This window comes from Pinus tabuliformis, chromosome 9 (assembly GCF_031772625.1).
Source record: "Pinus tabuliformis cultivar Carrire ecotype Pingquan chromosome 9, CPIR1, whole genome shotgun sequence".
Lineage (NCBI taxonomy): Eukaryota > Viridiplantae > Streptophyta > Pinopsida > Pinales > Pinaceae > Pinus > Pinus tabuliformis.
In genome coordinates this window covers 1,056,997,459-1,057,022,465 of record NC_142307.1, presented here as the reverse complement: position 1 = coordinate 1,057,022,465, position 25,007 = coordinate 1,056,997,459, and the positions used below count along the sequence as shown (strand labels likewise).

The 25,007-nt window shown below is 44.7% G+C and overlaps 1 non-coding gene and 1 pseudogene across 1 annotated transcript; both read right to left on the bottom strand.

The window, feature by feature from the left end:
- Positions 1-2,037: 2,037 nt before the first annotated feature.
- On the bottom strand, positions 2,038-2,191 carry LOC149152343 (5.8S ribosomal RNA). The gene has a single exon (XR_016263987.1). It is a non-coding gene; the product is annotated as a 5.8S ribosomal RNA (ribosomal RNA).
- A 2,711-nt stretch (positions 2,192-4,902) lies between these two features.
- On the bottom strand, positions 4,903-6,744 carry LOC149152342 (18S ribosomal RNA; annotated as a pseudogene).
- Positions 6,745-25,007: the final 18,263 nt, after the last annotated feature.

Sequence of the window (25,007 nt, the reverse complement as noted above, 5' to 3'; positions counted from 1 at the left end):
AAACAAATCTGAAGTTGGCTGGTCAAACAAGAGAACAAGATCCCTACGGAAGGCTTGACACGCACACGGCCACTAGATGCCCTAGGGTTAGAGTGCGGAATCAATGGAGAAGAGCAAACACCCGGGGGATGAGAGTTACAACCAGTCAATAAGAGATTCAACACAATCCAGCAACTGTAAAAGTGATGGCTGAAATACAAACCAAGCAGCGAAAGCAAAGAGGAAGGTATTTGCAAAACCGAAAAATGAGCAAAACCGAAACCCTGTGGAACAAGACTTCGCAAACAAGTACCTCAGAGTTTAGGCAATGAAAAACAAGTCATAGACCAAGTGGAGAGAAGAGGGGAAAGTCAAAGCAACAGGTTCAAGAGGCTAATTTGGAAAAAAATGAACTTTACAGGATCAGCGCGGGTGGCCTTCAGCAACTCGGCGCTGACAAGAGAAGGCCTGTAGCAACTTTGCGGCGTCAGCGCGGAAGCACATGGATAAAGCGCGCTGTCTCAAAAATGAGGTCAGCACAACTGTTAGTTGTACAGGAGCGATGACAGGGAAAACAAAGAAGCAGGTATGCGACGTTAGCGCGTCTGTTTTGAATTAAACCGCGCTGAGGGTAAAAACAAGTAGGATCAAAGCAAAAACTCCCAAACCAAAGGTAGAAACCCTTTAACAATTAAGACACTTCCCAGATGGACCCAGGAAGTCTACAAGCAGAGAATCAATCCCAGAATCTTGAAAAGAGAGAACAATCAAATTCAAACACAAAAGTGCACTCAAGAGACAAAAGGCTGATCCCCAGCGGAGTCGCCAAATTGTTGGAGAGGCAAATCCCCTCTACGGATAGAGGCGATCCCTACTAGCCCAGAATGGGTCTAGCAACAATCAGTCAATGCTACTACGCAAGTTCCTAGTTGCGATTAAAAGGTAGGAAAAGAACACCTACTTGGAGTCCAACGCTGTTGTTTGGTGAAGAGATGCCACCTTCGCTCCTTCGCTCTGGCTGGTCACGATCCTCCGCGATCTCCGCGAATAGATACCTGCACACACGAAGAGAAGACAAACACAAGCGTGAAATCTAATAAAAGCAACTATACATCAGTCAGAAAGGATGTAATTCACATTAAACATTGCATGGACAAATGAGAATGGAACAATAATAGTAGTCATCTATTATTAATCAAAACAGAGAAGAGTACAACCAAGCGTTCTGACGTCGATATCCTTCTTAGGAGGGGCCAGTCAGCAAGCTCTTCAAGCATTCACCTTTGGAAATGATTCTCCCAAGACAAGAAGCTCTCTCTCTCACACAAGCAACTCAACACAACCTTCCCTAAGCTATCAATCACTTCCACACTTGTCACACCAACTACCTATGGTAGCAGCAAACTGAGCACTATAAGCTCCACACAATGCAAGCTATTCCAAACTATGTCCAACTAGCTGCTCATGGTAATGGTAGAGGTTTATATAGGAGAAGGAGTCTCCTTGAAAGGTGGAAGGATGAGCTTATCTCCAAGGGAAGTGGTTGCAAAGGGTCGAACAGACATGCCATAGAAGGGAGGCGACATTCACAAGACTAACAACCAAGCCTGTAGTTATCTGGAAGGCTGGCTGTTGGAACAAATTCGCCCAAACTGGATCAGCACGGGTGCATAACTGGTCTGGCGCGCTGACATCGGAAGGCAATAACGGTCAAGCGGTGATCAGCGCGGGTTGATACAAACATAGGCTGCGCTGGTCATGAAATTCGATCAGCGTGGAAAAGCCGTGTGCTTCCACGCTGGCAGCACACGTGGTTTGTTATAAAGCGCCAATCAGCGCGGGTATTTTAGAAACAGACGCGCTGATGAGGAAAACTTTGGAAAAAGTGGGTTTTTGGCCAGTTTAGAAGGCATGGACTTGATTATTGTGAATTCCTGACACAGTGGGGTGACTAACAGAGAGACAGGTGACAAATTACTGTGTAACACACCGCATTGGGCACGGACGACTAGCTCCGCTGCTCCCTAACATATTTAGGAAGCGTGTTTAAATGGGATGTGATGCCCAGATAGACATGCCCTCGACCGAGGCCTTGAGCACGAATTGAATTCAAAAACTCGATGATTCATGGGATTATGCAATTCACACTAAGTATTTCATTTTTCTACATTCTTCATCGTAACAAGAGCCGAGATATCCATTGCCGAGAGTCGTTTCCACGTATTACCAGAAAATCTGCCACAACACTGAATAGGGGCACCCCCCCACAACAAATGTAAGGCTAAAGGCCAAAAGGAGTAAAGGAAGAAAAAAGCATGAAATAAAGAGAAACAAGGTGTCTACCCCCCTCACAAGAGGAGGCTCAAATAGAGAACAATCTTCCTGAGCCCCATGCCCTTGCAAAAAGGGGGGGAATGCATGGAACAACAATTGAGAAGGACTAGGGTGGGCACCCCAAGAGCTTGCACTACTTTTAATCCTTCCCGAACACTAGTCCACAACAATTCACCCTGTTCCTCGTAAAGCTAGGGACCGAAAGGAAGAACCGAAGAAAACAAGGTGAAAGAAATAGAGATCAAATGTGGCTACCGGCTCACAAGGGGAGGCTCAAACAAAGCACAAGCCTCCCAAGCCTCATGCCTTCACAAAAAGGGGGGAATTGAAGGGGACGATGATCGAGAAGGACTAGGGTGGCCACCCCGGGAGCTCGCACTGCATTTTGTCCTTCCCGAACACTAATCCATAACAATCCCACATTTTCTCCATAAAGCTAGGGGCCAGAAGGAAGAAGGGAAGAAAACAACATGAAAGAAAGGGATATCAACCATGGCTACCAGCTCACAAGGGGAGGCTTCAAGAAGAGAACAAGCTTCCCCAACCCTGTGTCTTCACAAAAAAGGGGGACCTGCAGGGGACGATGATTGAAAAGGACTAGGGTGGCCACCCCGAGAACTCACACTGATTTTCGTTCTTTCCAAACACCAATCTAAGCAATCCCACCTTTTCTCCATAAAGGTAGGGGCCAAAAGGAAGAAGGGAAGAAAACAACACGAAAGAAAGAGAGATATCAAATGTGTCTACCAGCTCAAAAGGGGAGGCTCAAACAGAGAAAAAGCTTCCCCAACCCCGTGCCTTCGCAAAAATGGGGGAACTGCAGGGGACGATGATCGAGAAGGAATAGGGTGGCCATCCATGAAATTCAAACTTCTTTTCGTCCTTCCTGAACACCAATCCAGGACAATCCCACCTTTTCTCTATAAAGTTAGCGGCCAAAAGCAAGAAGGGAAGAAAACAACATGAAAGAAAGAGACATCAAATGTGGCTACTGGCTCACAAGGGGAGGCTCAAACAGAGAACAAGATTCCAAAATCCGATGCCTTCACAAAAAGTGGGGAACTGCAAGGGACGACGATCGAGAAGGACTAGGGTGGCCGCCCTGGGAACTCGCACTATCCTTCCCAAACATCAATCCATAACAATCCCACCTCTTTCCATAAAGCTAGGGGAAAAAGGAATAAGGGAAGAAAACAACACTGAAGAAGCAAAGATCCCAAGAAAAGAGAGAAGCTCAACAGCACGCCAAGTAGATGTCTGCTAACCAAAAAGAAATCAAACAAGGCACACAATAAAAAATCATCCCACCTCTTCACACCCTCCCACATACATTACAACACAACAACCTTTCTAGCTTACAACATAACAAACAACAATCAAACAACCAAGAAAATAAATCACAACCTAAACTTGACCACTAGAAAAGACAAGGGTCGTGATGAGACCAGTGTCTGGAGCACGTTACTAAGAGGTAAACAACCCCCCAACCTAGCACAAGGCTTCAAATGACAAATAGACTACTAATAACAAACCCACCCCGCTATTGCACCCCTTCGTGTACAAAACACCCAACAACCTTTCTAGTGAGAAAGTCAATGGGGGTCAAGAATCAAACTCTAAAGAGGATCTATCACAGGGGTGACACTCAATGCTGGAGAAAGCCAAGGGGCAACAAATACAACAATTGTGCAAGGCCACTAAAGAGAGGGATGTCCGCAAAGCGCACACCACGAAACAAAGAAATTACCAAGTCCCACAAAAAACCCACAATTCAAAGGGAGGAACAAAGACACAACCCGCTACTTCTTTTTCCCTTAGAAGGGGAGTGGCTCATGAGAAGACGAGGAATTACCTCGACGGCAAAGGCACGAGATAAGATTGCCACCCTCATTCCCATCGGCGGGGAAAATTGCGATCTCGATGGAGCTCAAACCGAGGGAGGGGTTTTCCATTACCTAGACACCCAACCCTTTCGCAAGGGCATGTCTAGGAATGGTCGGGAGGACTAGGGTGGCCAACCCAATAGGTATAACTGCCCTTCATCCATCCCATACTAACCCCACCCTAACAATTTCCACTCATGGAAGGTTTGAGCTACGAGGCCCATGAGCAACCACTCCCTCGACCCAACCACCAGTAAAAAAAGCTCACCCAAGCAACACATCAACCACTGCCACCTTTTCGAGAGAACCAACAATGGAAGCCTACACCCTTGGACCATGCCTTCCAATGAATAAAATACAAAGCACCACCGCTACGAATTAGTCTAAATTTATCCATCGTATTTCCCAAGCACCTCAACTACAACAACCATGCCCAACCAAAGAGATCGTTGGAAGGGCTCCCAAGAAATAAGCTTCCGAACCCCCTACAGAAACACACTGGGGGAAAGAAAAACAAAATATGGATGGGACAAGCACAAGCATGGCTTGCAGGCACACACATGAAAAAAAAAAGTGTTACCACAAGACAAGCAACCAACAATGTTCCCGCCAAACACCAAACCAACTCCCCTAGAGACACACCACACAGTCCCACATTGCAATCGAAACCCAACAAACCTGAACCAAAAAAGAAAACCCCTGCAATCAATGATCCTACCCCAGGTTCACCTATGGTAACCTTGTTATGACTTCTCCTTCCTCGAAATGATAAGGTTCAATGAACTTCTCACGATGTTGACGGCGACGAACCACCATCATCGACGTAATCTGAAAACTTCACTCGATCATTCAATTGGTAGGAGAAACGGGCAGTGTGTACAAAGGGTAGGGATGTAGTCAACACGAGTTGATGACACGCACTTACTAGGAATTCCTCGTTGAATACCAATAATTGCAATGGTCTATCCCCATCACGATGCAATTTCAGAAGATTTCCCGATCCTCTTGAACTAGGAATAAAAACTCGTTGGCTACATCAGTGTAGTGCACATGTGGCCTAGAACATCTAAGGGCATCACAAACCTATTATTGCCTCAAACTTCCATGGCATAAACGACCATAGTCCCTCTAAGAAGATGGCTACGAAGGGGAACCTCTGCATAGCTAGTTAGCAGGCTGAGGTCTCGTTTGTTATCGAAATTAACCAGACAAATCACTCCACCAACTAAGAATGGCCATGCACCACCCATAGAATTGAGAAAGAGCTCTCAATCTATCAATCCTTACTATGTCTGGACCTGGTAAGTTTCCCCTTGTTGAATCAAATTAAGCCGCAGGCTCCACTCCTGGTGGTGCCCTTCCATCAATTCCTTTAAGTTTCAGCCTTGCTACCATACTCCCCCAGAAACCCAAACACTCTTATTTCTCAGAAGGTGCTGGCGGAGTCCTTAGAGCAACATCTGTCGATCCTTGGTCGACATCATTTATGGTTGAGACTAGGATGTATCTGATCATCTTCGAGCCCCGAACTTTCATTCTTGGTTAATGAAAACATCCTTGGAAAATGATTTTGCAGTGGTTCGTCTTTCATAAATGAAAGAATTTTACCTCTGACAATGAAATACAAATGTTGCCGACAGTCCCTATTAATCATCACGAATGTTGCCGACAGTCCCTATTAATCGTTACTCTGGTCCCGAAGGCCAACACAATAGGACCAGACTCCTATCACGTTATTCCATGCTAATGTATTTAGAGCATAAGCTTGCTTTGAGCACTCTAATTTTTTCAAAGTAACAACTTCGGAGCCATGACCTAGCCAATTAAGGCTAGGAACATGCCGCCAACAAAAGGGACAGAAGGGCAGGTGCACACCGAGTTGGTGGACCGCCCTTATGACCAAAGATCCAACTACGAGCTTTTTAACTGTAACAACTTAAATATACACTATTGGAGCTGGAATTACCATGGCTGCTGGCACCAGACTTGCCCTCCAATGGATCCTCATTAAGGTATTTAGATTGTACTCATTCCAATTACCAGACTCGATGAGCCCATATATGTTATTTATTGTCACTACCTCCCCATGTCAGGATTGGGTAATTTTCGCGCCTGCTGCCTTCTTTGGATGTGGTAGACATTTCTCAGGCTGCCTCTCTGGAATCAAACCCTAATTCTCTGTCACACGTCACCACCATGGTAGGCCTCTATCCTACCATCGAAAGTTGATAGGGCAGAAATTTGAATGAACCATCGCTAGCACAAGGGCTGTGCGATCCGTCAAGTTATCATGATTCACCAGAGAAGCGGGCAAGTCTGGGTCGGCCTTTTATTTTAAAAAATGTATCCCTTCCAAAGAGTCGAGACTTGGTGCACATATTAGCTCTAGAATTACTATGGTTATCCAAGTAGTATGGTATCATAAAAAAAAACTATAACTGATTTAATGAGCCATCCGCAGTTTCACAGTCTGAATTAGTTCATACTTAGACATGCATGGCTTAATCTTTGAGACAAGCATATGACTACTGGCAAGATCAACCAAGTAGAACCCTCCCACTTCAAAGGGCATTCTAGGCACTCTCTTACCAAGAGCCAACCTGAACACCCATCAAGTCAAAGAGATGTCAAAATATCATGTAAAACTTTTATGCCTTGCTCCTCTTGAATCCCAAGAAGGAAGCACACGCAACATGCCAAGGACATGGCGAACAAATGGGTAGACCTGCCGAGCCACAACACACCAAGGCCACTCCGGAGTTTGCAACCACGCCCCAACCAACAAGAAAACGAGCGATCACTCACCCACTCCCTTAGAAATGCCTCCAAAATCCTCCACACCCCGCACCGAGGCCACCTAGGAGTCCACTCGGACAACAACAACAATGGACCTCGATCTCCCAATCACCTGTGGTAGCCTCGATACAAATGAAATAAATGGAGAACGACTAACCACACAACCTCTATATTATAAATGAGCCCCAACCCTCCCTGCCCCACACCGAGGCCACCTAGGAATCCACTCGAACAACACCAATGATGGACCTCGATCTCCTGATTGCCTGTGGTAGCCTCGATGCAAAGGAAAAGTAAGGAAATAAAAAAGGACAAACGACCAAAAATCCTATCACATAGAGGCCATACAAACCTCCCTACCCCACACCGATGCCACCTAGAAGTCCACCCAGAAAGCAGCGACAGTGGACCTCGATCGGATGATCGCCTACAGTAGCCTCAACACAAAGGCAAGGGAAGGAAATAATACAAGACAAAACAAGCCGGAAAACTCCCTTAGAAATGCCCCCCAACCCTCCCCTCCCCACACAGAGGACACCTAGGAGTCCACCCGAACAGCAGCAACGATGGACCTCGATCGGATGATCGCCTGTGGCAGCCTCAATGCAAAGGAAATGGAAGGAAATAAAACAAGACCAACCAATCCCACAACCTCTCTTCAAAATGCCCCCTGACCCTCTCCGTTGCGCACTGAGGCCACCTAGGAGTCCACTAAGATAGCAACAACGGTGGACCTCGATCACTTGACCGCCTGCGGCAACCACAATGCAAAGGCAAAGGAAGGAAATAAATACAAATCAAGATGCTCGCTACACAATACAAGAACATATCCAAATAGGAGGAGGGATCGGGCAGCTCTGCACCCCATGCACCCTACGTACAGGCAACCTAGGAGATTTCCCATAGCTTTACCAACCGGACAATGAATAATTTTCCCCTACGGCCACCTCCACGCAAAGGAGGGAGGTCAAAGAATTCCACCTTGAAATCCTTCTTCCACATAGCCCCCACCATCGACGTAGAAAGCCTCCTCCCCATTGTACCATGAGCACATACACAATTGGAACAACAAATGCCCCCCAACCCTCCCCTCCTCGCACAGAAGCCAACTAGGAGTCCACCCGGACGGCAGCAACGATGGACCTCGATCACATGATCGCCTGCAGTAGCCTCAATGCAAAGGAAATGGAAGGAAATAAAACAAGACAACCTGAGCCCACAACCTCTCTTATAAATGCCCCCCGACCCTCCCCGCCATGCACTAAGGCCACCTAGGAGTCCACCCGGACAGCAGCAACAGTGGACTTTGATCACTTGACCGCCTATGGCAACCATGATGCGAAGGCAAAGGAAGGAAATAAATGAAAATCAAGAGGCTCGCTACACAATACAAGAACATATCCAAATAGGATGAGGGATCCGGCAGCTCACACCCCATGCACCTTACGTACAGGAAACCTAGGAGATTATCCACAGCTTTACCAACTGGACAATTAATAATTTTCACCTACAACCACCTCCACGTAAAGGAGTGAGGTTGAAGCGTTCCACCTCAAAATCCTTCTTCCATATAGCCCCCACAATCAACGTATCAAGCCTCCTCCCCATTTGACCATGAGCGCATACATAATTGAAACAACAAATGCCCATAAACGTTGTGACTTAACATTTCCAACCGCAAAATCCTGCCAACCATGCAAGATGCAAGGAAAAAGCTGACCACTCGATCAAACATATGGGCCAACACATCTATCAAAACCTTAAAGCCAATGCAACCACGGACGATGTGCACTTTGAAAGGAATGCCAACCCTTAACTTTACAATAAGGAGAACAGCGCCTCACATCACCCAACAGAAAAAGCAAGCAAGAGGGAGGGTAGGTGGTTTACAACCAAAACCCTTCCATGTTCCTCTTAAATGTATGCATCTCAACCGACAATGCCAACATAGAAAGAGTACAAGCACAAGAAACTGGCACCATAAATAGCCGAACAATGAAGAGGCTAGCCATCACAGGGAGCCACACCACAACAACCCATACAACTCTGAGAACTTAGAGAAGAAGGGGAATTGTTCACATATGCCTCCCGGGACAAGCATGGCCAACATTATCGTTCATGTGCTACCAAGTGGGTATGGAGAGAAGATGAAAATTGGCCACCCTACAAATGACCCAAGAACATCGTTCAGGTAAACTCGAAAACACAACTCAATTACCAAACCACATTTCACACAGAAAGAAAAACTCTCCCCACCAAATAGGGAGGAGGTGAACAATATAACGAGAAACGAATTTCAATGGAGCCTCACATGGCTGCATAGCCCAATCAAAATTTTCTATTCACAACAACCGAGGGGCACGATAGTGACATAGGCATGATGGAGTTTTGGGGCTTCCATCTGGGACCACAGAAACGAAGGCGCAAATCAGCGCCAAGCAAACTTTTAACATTTATATGATTCGGATGGGCAAGAGGGACAGGGACGAGCATGGCCAACATTACCACTCATGTGCTACCAAGTGGGGATTGAAAGAAGATGAAAATCTCCCACTAAAAAAACAAGGTCAACTGATTACAGCATCTCCCAGAAGTTCTCCATGAAAAACTACTAAGAACTGGTCAAAACTGGACCATTTCACCTGCTCCATAGGCAAAGTGCATTGCATCCCACCTAAATACACACAGTAGGTGTGATGCATGTCAAAAAACCCTTCTATGGGGTGCGATGGGCGAGAAGGGACAAATGGCAGGGTCAATCCACAAGGTGGAGGAGCATGGAATCTTCCAGAAACCTCTCCTGTGACACTTGCCTCTCTGAATTCGACCAGGGATGAGTAAGAGATCATCAATCTCCGAGTGGAATCAAGAACTATCAGAGAGAAGACACTAATCAAATCTCAAAAGCTGACTCACCTCCCTTGCAGACATCTATATATGGATCCCTCATCCTAGAGATCCAGAGGCTGGAATTTTGTATCTTGTAAGGAAGTGCTGCCGATTTCTTGGTGAAATATCATAGTGTTGGGTGATCTAAGCTTTTCATGAGGTGAAGAAGGGCTTTGTTGCTGAGAGGATGATGCTGGGTTAGAACAATTGGTTGTAATCCTCTTTGCTCTTTCTTTATTATCAATAAAGCTATTCAATTTTTCCTCCACATTCTTGTATGATTGATGATTTATGAGTTTGTGTGGTCAATGTACATCTAATCCTATATTGTTTATGATAATAGATATATGTTCTTGGATAGCGTTATGCTGCTTTGATTCTACAAGTACTCCTTGAAGCTGGGTAGACAAGGAAGCGAGTGGCAAAGACCTACCAGAAGAGAGAGGAATCAAGCAAGGAACCAAGCGCAAGATAGAGGTTGGTCTCCTTATTTTTCTCTTATCTATTTCTCATAAAGGAAAACGAAAGTAGTTTTTAGTGTGTTTGTTTCTAAGGTAGCTACCAGCCTTAGTGGGACTAGCAGCTCTGTATAGACACTAGTTTTCCCGATAACAAAATGGCGACTCCGCTGGGGAGCGAGTAGGTTGTTTTTTCATTTACATTTGTTTACTTTATAAACTTACAGACGGAGCCTGAATTCAAGCCAGCTAGCCTTCGAACTGAATTTTCTATGCAAGTGCAAAGTAGATCAACGCTGCTTCACTCAATCTCCAGTTTTTTTTTATGAATTAAACAATTGATTTAAAAGCTCTCTAATTTCCCTCCTGGTGGCTCTAGTAACCTCCTTAGATCTACCCCTCTGATTGATTTACTGATTACCACTTGCTCGGCCTAAATCCCTGAACTGAACTACAAACTGTGACCCAAAACCCAATCAATGTCTCATCCCTGGTCCAGCGCACTGTCTATTCTGTGAACTTCAAATGCATTGCACTTCCCGAGTGTAGTAAGTGCATTGCATTTTAGTTTCACTGTGTTGCAGGTGCGCTGATGAGACAAGGCCTTGTTCCTAATTTTTGGTTTCTGTGTTCACTCTTTTTAGCTCTATTCAGGAGTTTTGCTGCCTGTAGTCAGTACACCTTTGTTTGAAACCATTTCCTTGCTGTTATTCTGCCTCCATTGTGCAAAGAAATGTAAATGTTTTTATGTATTTTTGAGTCATTTTCAGTTCTCATTTACAAAGAAGTAGCGTAATTGTACTGTCGTTTCTTGATTTGAAAGTGTTGCAAGTATCATTTTCAGTCATAGAAGAGAATCAATTGTTCTTGATAGTCGATTACACTGTTACTCTTGTATTTGATTTGAGTTAGTAGTTTTCCAAGTGTCGAAAGCAAGTTTTCAATTCCAAATAACAAAGTGTCGTCATTGTCCTCATTTTGTTTTGACAAGAAACTTGTTAGTAATTGTCGCTTTGGAAAATAATTCAGATTTGCGCTTAGCTTTCTTTTTATCATTCATACATTAAGAAGGCTGAAAACAAATACATGCATGTGCATTTGCATATAGACTATTTGTTGGCTTGATTTAGGACAGTGCATATAGTGTGTGCTCTGTGCTCTTTTTTGAAAGAACGCCATCTCTCTTTCCTTAGTAGCTAGGATTTTCATTGTAGAAAGAAGATTAAACGACTGTTTATCATCTTAGATTGCATTTTAGGAATTGTACATATACATCACGCGATGAACCTGAAAAGAAAATTTATTAAGCAAGATCAACCATAAAATAAATTTAATGAATCTAAAAATGCTTTGGAACCTAACACACAACATCTAGAAGTCTAGGCTAGAGACGTATTCCGGCGTCGTAAATCCTGGTAACTGTTGTTTTCACTGTTGGTTGGGTGATTCCTCCACTTTGAGATGATAAGTGCCAGTATGGACTTGTGCTCCCACGTACCTTCGAGTATATTTTGGGAGACCACAATAGGCTTTATCCTTTATCCATAGGAAGCTGTGTCTGCCACCCTATCGATCGCAGTACACTGAACTCAACATTCAGGAAGATTGACTGTCATACCATAAAAAGTATTCTGCAGTTTTGCACTTGGTTTTGTAATCCCTCTATCTAGATTTCCAGAGCAGTCCCTTTCATTGCTTTTCGAACTCCTTAATGGAGAAGGTCCATCTAAGAACTTATCACTTCAGGCTCATTAAAAATCGAAGGCGACCAGAGTCATCTTTTGTTTTTTCTCAACTCTTAAAAATTGAAAAACAAGTTGTGTCAAAGCATCTAAAATTTATTTTAAACGGAATAATCATCACCTTTCCTACGTTGATCTTAAGTTGAGAAAAATGGAGTCCACCAACCAAGGAGTTCCCCTTGGAGGAAATCCTAGTCCCTTCTCCTCTTGGGGAGATGTTGGTGCACCCCATATGGCCACATTGTCTCTTCCAGGATTGACAATCGCCTTGCCTGTATGGCTCTTCTCGACTTCTGTCATTCAGAATACCATGATTCTTGAACAGTTAAGTCAGAAACTAAACGATATTAGAGTTACCCCCCAACCCTCTACTTCGTCCAATTCTTCCTCTCCTCCTTCCTCTTCACTTGATGAAGCTGGTAAAGCCCAAAATCAAGTAACTGAGAAGAAGAAAGAGAAGAAGAAGAAAGAGAAGAAGAAGAGGGAGCCAAAGGCGAAAAGGGGTAACCAAGCATCGTCTAGCAAAAATCCACACATTGCACCAACCAGGCCTAAATCGCCATGTGTCATTTGCAAAGGAGACCACTATCATCGAGATTGTCCTTGCATCCCTCAGATCTTAAGGGACTGGTCTCCTCATTTGCACAATCCGGTGTCATCAGCCTCTGATGATCATGTTGAGCATACACCGTCAACTATTGAAAGTGAAGCCCCTGGACAAAAGGGAAAATATAAATTTCCTTGTAAATTGTGTGAAGGCGATCACGCCGTCCACCGTTGTCCCTTCTTAGACAAAGCTAAAAGAGTTTTGGATGACTATCTGGTTTCACCGTTACGGCTTCCTTCTGGATACAAGAAACTCTTGCCGAGTCCATCACTAGTTGAAAATCCGGCTGACACGCCCTTGTGGTTGGCCGAAGCGTCTATCATTGAAGATAAACCATCTGAATCCATACCAGACAAAAGTCAAAAGGTCGAGGCGGCAGTTGACCCGGTCTTGCCTTTAGAAGGTCCATCTTTAGATGATACAGTCACCAAAGAAAACAAGAATGACACCGTTCAAATTCTCTTCGTAAGCACAGACTCCGATGAACATGGGGGTAGTCTACCTTTTCCTTTACCACAGGAAGGAAGTTTTTCAGAGTTGTACCTGGCCGTCTATTCGGTCCCACCTCCGAGCAACCTGGTTGTTTCCTTTGACTGGAATCTACTAGGCAGACCTCGTTTACCGGCTAGTGTACCATTCCGAATCATCACTCAATTATATAGAATGGTTATGGCTAGTACCATCATAGATGAGGGGGCTTCTGTGGGTATCCTTTCCTCAACTACTTGGAAATCGCTTGGTTCACCATCGCTTTTTCCCGAGATGAGAAATCTAACAGGCTTTGACAAAGGAACCAATCGACCGTTAGGGATCCTTCCCGATGTGCTGATAACATTGAGAAGGAAAATGGTTCACATGAACGTAATGGTAGTCCAAGGACCCCTCGATTATAATCTAATCCTTGGATGAGATTATATTTATTGCATAGGAGCCATTGTCTCCTCACTCTTTAGAGTAATGTGTTTTCTGCACGAAGGAAGAGTGGTCAAGCTCGTAGACCAGCTTTCATTCCCCAGTTCACACATAGCAAATAGTCATATACCAACCCTGAATGGTCTTTTCACACAAGGAATGTCTCATCAATCCCCAGTCCGTCGTCCTGATGAGCGTGAGTGATTCAGAGGGCATGACTAAAACCTAGGGGCATGCACCCTGGTCTGCTTTGGCAGAAAAACCTTGGGTATAGTGTAGGTTTCCGCGGAGGATATATGACTAGTCTGACACACCCGCCCATTTAGGAAAATTGGATTAGGCTATAAAAATATTCCATCATTAAAGTTATGTGAGTGGAGGTGTTTGCACCACTCACCTTTGTCTATTTTGGTAGACATCGCTGAAGAAGTGTTTTGTTTGAAGTACAGATAGAACAATCTTTGGTAACCTGAAAAAGGTAGGCCTTTCCCGATAAAACAAATGTTTTGTCTGTAAATTGAGGGGTAACCTCAAAACTCTATTTCACTATACCTGGGGGCATGCAAACCTTTTGACATGCAAGCGAAGAGCGACCATTTATTTTTTAAATTTGTAGGTCCTCTAACCCTTTAAACTCATAGGATTGGTCGTTTCCTAACTTGCATAAAGAAAGGATGCGAAGCAAAGCTTTGTAAGGTGCAAGCTTCTTAAAAATGGCATCTTAGATGAGACATCCTTATTATATGACTGGATTAATCAAGCAGTTTTAATGCAGACATCAAGCTCATTAAAAAATAAACATAAGCAATGAGCAAGTGTTTCCCCCAGTGTTTAAGCTCATTTTAAAATAAAAAATGAACCAATTTCTGGTAAATAGCCATCGTGAATATATTACTTCAGCCTTCAAAGCCTTAGTCATGTTCTCATCATCACCTCCACTCTGTATTGGCCGATCATTCACCTCCACTTGATTGTTTACCCCTTTTGAGGAACATCTGCGAAGAGTGATCTTGTTAGCCATCCTTGTGACACTGTCGTGATTGGAAAATTCCAAACCTTACCTGGAATCAGCTGCTACCCGAATCTATCACTCGTTCCTCAAAAAACGAGTCTCCTTTAAGCTCTTTTCAACTGACTCGTAAAATATAAAAATATTTCTGAGCCATTGGCCTCTCTAGCTCGTTAAAGTGACTAGAAGTTCTATCCCTCCTTTAGATTTTAATCCTTTTGGACCTGAGGGATTATTACACAAAAAGATCGAGCGCTTGTTTTGTTCAGCTCGTTAAAATTACCAAAAATTCATCCCTTTTGTATTATTTTATACTTTTTTGGACTTAAGGGATTAGATGACGAAAAAGGATTTTTGGAGTTTCCTTTACATCCCTTTTTAGACTCTCTAAAATTGAAAAATACCGAGTTATCTTTGTTGTTAAACTCGTTAAAACCTAATAGCGACAAACTTGTCCATAACAGACAAGAACGAGTTTCACTATCGCTAGGCTCGTTAAAACATAGCAATGGGTTTTCCCGAAGGGTAAATTATAGAACAAGCATATGTTATCCTCCTCAATCTTGACAAAAATAAAGAGGTACTGGTCAGCAATGACTGGGGAAAAATTGGGAAGAAAACTTGAAGAAACTTTGTTGGTAGCAAGTCGCTCTTGAACATGACACTTTCACTCCGCATTCGAGTCGGATTGGGTTGTTCCATTCACTAGTCACATCACCATGGTTCCATCACACCATCCACATTTGGGGTTAATGCTACCAATCCATCATGTCAGTGTCACCAATATGTTCAAGAGAAGTCGCTCAGAGAATTCACCTGTGTCTCACCCACTATAATACATTTTCGCTCCATTCTTTCATGACCGCCACCCTGAACCGTATATCACCAGATCGTTTTCACCTCCATTAAAATCATTTACTCTGTTCCGTGTCATTCATGTGGAATTCACTAAGGCCCTCCTATGACAGATCGCTTCTTGTCGACGTCATCTCATTATCCAAGAAATTGATCTAGGAACAACCCTTTCAGTACTTTGAAGCTTGCATGCCTCAATGGCAAGTTTCTCACTTCTGGCGACAGGTTTACATCAATGGCCTTTGACCGAAAGATTTTGCATGGTGTTCGATGCCAAGTCCCTTATTCAGACCATGTGAATTGTACTGCAGTACCTTGAGGATCATTATCATTATCAGTGATTCCTCTCACGCCTGTTAACAGCTTACATCATTGGTTGGTAATCAGGCGATGTCTTTCCATGTTCGACTCCAAAACATCTCTCACATGGATCAAATTGTACTTTGAGTGAACATCGAACGAGATTGAAAACCCGAATCTAGTTTCATCCATCCGGGCTGCAATATATATTCATGAAAATAAAGACATCAAATGTACATCATTGCTGCACAGATAATCATCCAGTCTAAGGGAAGATGGCTCTACCAGAATCATCAGTCTACACTCAGACGATTGTCTGTCCTATGTACATGAAAATGAATTTATAAAGCTGAGCATGGGAATTCCTGCCTTAGCTAGATCATGAAAATAATATGAAGATAATGTATTGTATTGTATCTTATTACAGGTCACCTTCCAGCTCGAAAAAACTTCGGATCCTCATGATAAAGCATTTCAACCGACATCAAAAGATTAACGACCTCATGCTTTCGGGGGCAACTGTTATAGACATTTTTTTGCACTACAACCCCAAGCATAAATGTCCATAAACCAAGCACTCCTAAGTCCCTAAAGGTGTTGTTCCAACCCCTAAAAGAACAAGGTCAACTGATTACAGCATCTCCCAGAAGTTCTCCATGAAAAAATACTCAGAACTAGTCAAAAGTGGACCATTTCACCTGCTCCATATGAAAAGTGCGTTGCATCCCACCTAAATACACACAGTAGGTGCGATGCATGTCAAAAAACCCTTCTATGGGGTGCGATGGGCGAGAAGGGACAAATGGCAGGGTCAATCCGCAAGGTGGAGGAGCATGGAATCTTCCAGAAACCTCTCCTGTGACACTTGCCTCTCTGAATTCGACCTGGGATGAGTAAGATATCATCAATCTCCAAGTGGAATCAAGAACTATCAGAGAGAATACACTAATAGAATCTCAAAAGCTGACTCACCTCCCTTGTAGACATCTATATATGGATCCCTCATCCGAGAGATCCAGAGGCTGGAATTTTGTATCTTGTAAGGAAGTGTTGTTGGTTTCTTGGTGCAATATCATAGTGTTGGGTGATCTAAGATTTTCATGAGGTGAAGAAGGGCTTTCTTGCTGAGAGGATGATGCTGGGTCAGAACAATTGGTTGTAATCCTCTTTGCTCTTTCTTGATTATCAATAAAGCTATTCAAGTTTCCTCCACATTCTTGTATGATTGATGATTTATGCGTTTGTGTGGTCAATGTGCATCTGATCCTATATTGTTTATGATAATAGATCAATGTTCTTGGATAGCGTTATGCTGCTTTGATTCTACAAGTACTCCTTGAAGCTGGGTAGACAAGGAAGCGAGTGGAAAAGACCTACCAGAAGAGAGAGGAATCAAGCAAGGAACAAAGCGTAAGATAGAGGTTGGTCTCCTTATTCTTCTCTTATCTATTTCTCATAAAGGAAAACGAAAGTAGTTTTTAGTGTGTTTGTTTCTAAGGTAGCTACCAACCTTAGTGGGACTAGTAGCTCTGTATAGACACTAGTTTTCCCGATAACAGATGGGCACGAGGGGACCAGGATGAGCCCAAGAGCCACACCACAGTAGACCATACAACTCCCCAAGAACTTGGAGAGCAGAAGGGGAGTTGTTCACATATGCCTCTTGGGAAGAGAATGGCCAACCTTACAGCTCATGTGCTACTGAGTGGGAATGGAGAGAAGATGAAAATTGGCCACCGTAAAAATGAACCAAGGGCATCCTTCAGGCAAACTCGAGAAAACAACTCAATTACCAATCCACCTTTCACACAAAAGAAAACCTATCACTTGTATCATTTGGATGGGCATGAGGGACTAGGACGAGCCAGGGAGCAACACCATAATAGCCCATACAACTCTAAGAACTTGGAGAGCAGAAGGGGAATTGTTCACATAGGCCTCCTGGGATGAGCATGGCCAACATTACCGCTCATGTGCTACTGAGTTGGGATGGAGAGAAGATGAAAATTGACCACCATACAAATGAAAAAAGGCCATCCTTCAGGCAAAATTGAAAAATCAACTCAATTACCAACCCGGCTTTCACACGAAAAGAAAACCTATCACTTGCATCATTTGGATGGGCACGAGGGACCAGGACGAGCATGGGAGCCACACCACAACAACCCATACAACTCCAAGAACTTGGAGAGTGGAAGGGAAATTGTTCACATATGCCTCCCGGGATGAGCATGGCCAACATTACCGCTCATGTGCTACCGAGTGGGGATGGAGAGAAGATGAAAATTGGCCACCCTACAAATGACGCCAGGCCATCGTTTAGGAAAACCCAAAAATACAACTCAATTACCAACCTACCTTTCACATGAAAATAAAACCTGTCACTTTTATCATTTGGATCACACGAGGGGACTAGGACGAGCTAGGGAGCCACACCACAACAACCCATACAACTCCAAGAACTTACAGAGAAGAAGGGGAATTGTTCACATATGCCTCTCAAGACGAGCATGGCCAACATTACCGCTCATGTGCTACCGAGTGGGGATGGAGAGAAGATGAAAATCGGCCACCCTACAAACGACCCAAGGCCATCATTCAGGCAAACCCGAAAACACAACTCGATTACCAACCAACCTTTCACACGGAAAGAAAACCTGTCACTGGTATCATTTGGAGGGCCACAAGGGGACTAGGATGAGCCAGGGAGCCACACCACAACAACCCATACAACTCCAATAACTTAGAGAGAAGAAGGGGAATTGTTCACATATGCCTCCCAGGATGAGCATGGCCAACATTACCACTCATGTGCTACTGAGTGGGGATGGAGAGAAGATGAGAATTGGCCACCCTACAAATGACCTAGGGCCATCGTTCAGGCCAGCCTGAAAAAACAGCTCAATTACCAACCCACCTTTCACACGGAAAGAGAACTTGTCAGTTGTATCATTTGGATGGGCATGAGGGGACCAGGATGAGCCCGGGAGCCACACCACAACAGACCATACAACTCCCCAAGAAATTGGAGAGCATAAGGGGAATTGTTCACATATGCCTCCCGGGATGAGCATGGCCAACGTTACAGCTCATGTGCTACTGAGTGGGGATGGAGAGAAGATGAAAATCGGCCACCCTACAAATGACCCAAGGGCATCCTTCAGGAAAACCCAAAAAAATAACTCAATTACCAACCCACCTTTCACACAGAAAGAAAACCTATCACTTGTATCATTTGGATGGGCATGAGGGACCAGGAGAAGCCAGGGAGCCACACCACAATAGCCCATACAACTCCAAGAAATTGGAGAGCAGAAGGGGAATTGTTCACATATGCCTCCCGGGATGAGCATGGTCGAGATTACCGCTCATGTGCTACCGAGTGGGGATGGAGAGAAGATGAAAATCAACCACCCTAGAAATTACCCAAGGCCATCCTTTAGGAAAAACCAAAAAAACAACTCAATTACCAACCCACCTTTCACACGAAAAGAAAACCTATCACTTGTATCATTTGGATGGGCATGAGGGACCAGGATGAGCCAGGGAGCCACACCACAACAACCCATACAAATCCAAGAACTTGGAGAGAAAAAGGGAAATTGTTCACATATGCCTCCCGGGACGAGCATGGCCAACATTACCACTCATGTGCTACTGAGTGGGGATGGAGAGAAGATGAAAATCGGCCACCCTACAAATGAACCAAGGCCATCTTTTAGGTAAACCTGAAAAAACAACTCAATTACCAATCCACCTTTCACACGAAAAAAAACCTGTCACTTGTATCATTTGGATGGGAACGAGGGGACCAAGATGAGCCAGGGAGCCACACCACAAAAACCCATCCAACTCCAAGAACTTAGAGAGCAGAAGGGGATTTGTTCACATATGCCTCCCAGAATGAGCATGGCCAACATTACCGCTCATGTGCTACCGAGTGCGGATGGAGAGAAGATGAAAATTGACCACCCTACAAACGACCCAAGGCCATCCTTCCGACAACCCCGAAAACACAACTCAATTACCAACCCACCTTTCACACAAAAAGAAAACCTATCACTTGTATCATTTGGATGGGCATGAGGGGACAAGGACGAGGCAAGGAGCCACACCAAATCAACCCATACAACTCCAAGAACTTGGAGAGCAGAAGGGGAATTGTTCACATATGCCTCCCGGGGTGAGCATGGCCAACATTACCACTCATGTGGTACCGAGTGGGGATGGAGAGAAGATGAAAATTGGCCACCCTACAAATGACCCAAGGGCATTCTTCAGGCAAACACAAAAAAACAACTCAATTACCAACCCACCTTTCACACGAAAAGCCAACCGAGGAACTAAGAGGAGCATGGCCAGCATTACCGCTCGTGTTCTATCGAGTGGGGATGGAGAGTAGATGAGAATCAGCCACCCTAGAAATGACCCAAGGCCATCCTTCAGGCAGAACTGAATAGACTTCTCAATTACCAGCCAACTTTTCACATGAAAAGCAAGTACCGAATGAGTTTACATGGGCGCCCTCACACGACCCGAACTGACCAAACCAAATGCGTTTTCATGGGTGCTCACACATGACATGACACGAGATGACCCAACACGACCCAAAGTGACCTGACAGAGTTTACATGGGCGCCTACACACAACCGAAATGAAGGCACAAGGGAGAGCTGGGCAAATGATCTACACGAATGTGCACAAAGGCCACGCCGGTCACAACTTATCCATTTTGATATGAGCTCATGTGCCCAGGCATGCCCTCACACTAAACGACTTGGCCAAATGAGTTGACACAGACGCCCTCAAATGACCCCCCTGAACGAGTTGACACAGACTCCCTTAAACAACCCTGTCGAACGACATTACATGGGTGCCCACACGACTGTAATGAAGGGATAAGGGAGAGTTGGGAACGAGCTGCACGAATGTGCACAAAGCCAACCTCAAGTCACAACTTAGAATTTTTGATACAGGCTCATTCTCCTGGGCGCGCCCTCACCCGACCTGCCTAAACGACCCACCCAAACAAGTTGACACATATGCCCTCAAACAACCCACACAAATGACTTTACATCGGCACCGACATGACTGTAACGAAGGGACAAGGGAGAGTCAGGAAAAAGAGATGCATGAACGTGCACAAAGCCAACCTCGGGTCACAACTTATCATTTTTTATACGGGCTTGTTTGCCTGGGTGTGCCCTCACCCGACCTGCCCAAATGAGTTAACACAAACGGCCTCAAACGACCCACCCGAATGAATTTACATGGCCGCCCACATGACCGAAATGAAGGGAAAAGGGAGAGCTGGGCAAACGATCTGCACAAACATGCATAAAGCCAACCTCGGGTCACAACTTAGCATTTTTGATACGGGCTTGTTCACCTGAGCGCGCCCTCGCCGAACCCGCCCGAACAATTTTACACAGACGCCATCACCCGACCCGTCTTGTAATGCCCCTACACTGGCGGTACTCTTTCAACCACACTATAGCGAGGTGCGACACTACCAACCATTTTATTTTCACCAATACTTATGATTGTAAACTATGCCTAACATTCCATACTTAGTTTATTTTTCATTACCAAGTATTATCTTTATCCTTTATACAGATGAAAACCCATACATATTCATCATCAACAACAATTAACACATATAAAATTGCACAATAGTATAAAGGGAGGGGCAACTCCCTGCAATATGAGTCTGCCCAAATCAATATATATAATGTTCTTTTAAAATGTACAAGTTAAATCTAGGGAAACCCCAAATTTACACTTAGCCAATTTTCCAACTTCGGAAAAATCAGTTTCCCAGCTCGTCGGTGTCTCCACACGGTCACCACATGACTCACCAACCCTTCATTCACCTCGTCACACGATTGTGTCGTTTTCCCAACTTGGGTGCGCCTCATCGTAACAAAGTTGCCACACACAGGTGGCTTTGCACAAGTCACACCTTTGTTCACAACTCCAACACTTCACCATTTCCATCGTTTCATCGTGCATGACGTGCCCTACCTGAGTCGCCCGTCCGCACGATTCTTCATTTCAGCATGCACAACGCACCCTCGCCCGGTCTCCTGTCCACACATCCACCCGTTCACACAAACTTGTTCACCCGAGTCACCACACGACCTCACCCAGGTCGCCCGATGACCTCACCTAATTCACCTGAACAACTTCACCCAGGTCGCCTGATGACCTCACCTGGCTCTCCCGAACGACTTCGCCTGGGTCATCCGACGACCTCGCCCGGTTCACCCGAATGACCTCACCCGATTTTTCCATCCGACGACCTCGCCTGAGTTTTCTGCCCGATGACTTCACCTGAGTTCTGCCTAAACGTCCTTGCCTGAGTTCACCCTTGCTCGAGTTTTCTGCACGAGTTTCCTACACGAGTTTTCACCCTAGTTTCTCACCTGAGTTTTTCACTCGACTTTCTTGCATGAGTTTTTCACTCAAGTTCTGCCCATCGTGCGGGCTCATCCACGCACCACAAAACTCCTTGTTTGAACTTGTGTTGGCCGAATGATGATGGCTCATCTCCACCAATATATACGGGTGGGTGGCATGTTGTGTCACCTAGCCAACCCACACCCAATGCCCAAGCTGAATCATTCAACATGTTGCCTTCGCACGAGTGGAGGTCAGCCCACCCAACTCATGGGATAGCCCTCACAACTCGCCCAACATCATATAAACTCATCTCTTGGTTCATTTCACATGCATTTTGCATAAGTCCTTCCCATGGTGGAGTTACCCTGCCCGTAGCACGGACACAGGTCCTTACATCTGCCCCCACTTGAAGTCATTGTCATCCTTGACAATATCTCATCTCGGCAACCATATGTCACCAAGATATCCATACCAAGGCATACACCCCATCGGTATGTCATACATCAAAAAATCATCTCAATCCATGATTATCAACCATCCTGTCACAATCTCCACATGCTACTCCCCATCGTGGAAGGCTGGCCCCTCCATCCCAAGCTACATGCTTCCAGCAACATATTGTGTCGATCTGAACATGTGTCATCCTTGTGTGAACTGCTGCCATGATACTCCAACAAATGCTAACACATCTCTGTACATTTCGGCCCCCATGTTTGAACTAGTTGGGTAGCTAATCCAACTGTCATGCTCAAACCATGAGAATGCACATCCTCATGCCACCATCAGTTGTTTCTCTAAACATCCTATCACATCATCAACTCAATCAAGAATCCATCTCCATATAAGTGTAAGCCATGATCAGGTCCATGAAGTAAACTCCATCTCATCTGCAACATGTTGTCCATGATGTTTGGTGTCAATGTGCTGCATGAAATTAGCTGCATCTATCCCAACATCATCCATCTGCAAAACATCCATCTCCTCAAAGTGAAGAGATCATCTCATCAACCTCAAATCTTGATGTACCACATCCAGGTCCATGAAGAAACTCTCCATCACATCTGTAATGTGCCATCCCTCAAGTCTTCCATAGAAACAAGTATACACCTGTCTCATCTATCCATGTGCTACCCATGATCATAGATCAATCAGCTCCCATGTGTCAAAAATGATCAAGTCTCGGCTCAACCCATGCCTAAGCGTTACCACCAAGGAATCATCATTGTTGTAACTCCATCACTCCAAAGTGTCTCATATCAGTCCTCCACATCAAGTCACTCTTCTAAGCCACACCCATACATGTACTCGAAAGTATGAACCCCATCCTGCATCAAAGTCTCTGACCTCAGCTCCTCAATGCATCAAATCCTCCAAGTCCACCATATATGAAATCCCCAAAAGTCACAACAATCTCATGTCATCATGAGCTCCATGTGCCATCACCAACCAACATCCAGCAAGCATACAAGTCTTGGCCCAAAGGTCTCTAAAAGATGCCTCAGCTCTCCATGTAGTAGGAATGCTCCATAGTCTGCTCACAACTCCATCCAAGTCCATGGCCTTGTTGTACATAAGCGCACAACCTCTCCATCAGCTCATAAATAATAAGTCTCCATGTCACACTAGCAAATCCATTTGCACAACATCCCTGCCTCGACACTTCTCATTGGATGCCTGTATGTTACACTCTACAAGTCCTCCTGCATAATGTCCCTGCATAAGATTGCCATGCTCCATGTCTTCAACCTGATGTCCATGACTAAGTTTCCCATTTAGTCCAACTAAGTAGACCCATCAAAACAATCAGTCATCCAACCATATCAGCATCACATGACTCTCTCCATCATAGCTCCCCCACTAAAGGTTCCACCAAAACTGGCTCTTGGTCTTGGCCATGAGAAGTCCACCCAAGCAACTCAAGTGTGTGCCCTCCTCTAATATGTCCATGAGTCATGCCGGGCACTTAGCCAATTCTTCATGTGGCTAAAGCATGACCCAATCCTCCGCAATGATCATCATGTTCCTCCCTTGTCACGGGCCTTTGCACCTTCTATCATAAGGTCACAAAAAACCCCAACAAGTCCTGCAATAGTCAACAATCCTTGCTCCTCCATAAGAGGTCTCATCATAGACATCCATGGTAAGATGCTCTCTTGCATTGGAAAACTGATTTTGCTCTTCCCTGCATATGGTTCTTCTACCAAATGCTCAAGTGAAACACAAGTATCAATAATACTTGCATCATCATCATGAGGCTCCTCCATGTGAGTATCCTCACTCATCCATGTCTGCAAACTCCATGATCCTGGTCCAACTTGATCAATCTCAAGTTCATCCTTTGTCATTGTCATATCTGCAACATCCTCAATCATCACAACTTCCTCTTCCTTGTCAGCACAATCTACAACTTCATCTTGCTCCATTGTCCAACCAAGTTGAAGAAGTTTGTCTTCAACATTCTTTTCCAAGACTTCAAGTTCCTTTCGAATTCTAGGATTCTTTTCTTTCATCCACTTCAACCTATATAATGTAAGCAAGAGCTTCCCTTTGCATTCTTCCAAACCTGCCATGCCTTGTCATTCAGCTTGACCCAAGCACTAAGCTTCACCTCTGCTAAACCTATTTCACCCTTCACCTGAATCACCCTGATATTCCACCTGTCACCTACAAAACTTGAACTTCAAGCCAAGTCTTTGGACTTCATAGAATCAACTCCTTGATTCAGTTCACCAGCTTTGATACCACCTGTCACGAAGTGCAGGTGTGTATAAGCTTCAATGCATCAACACCAGCACCAACTCCCCGGCACTAGCTCTGATACCACCTGTCACAAAGTGAAGG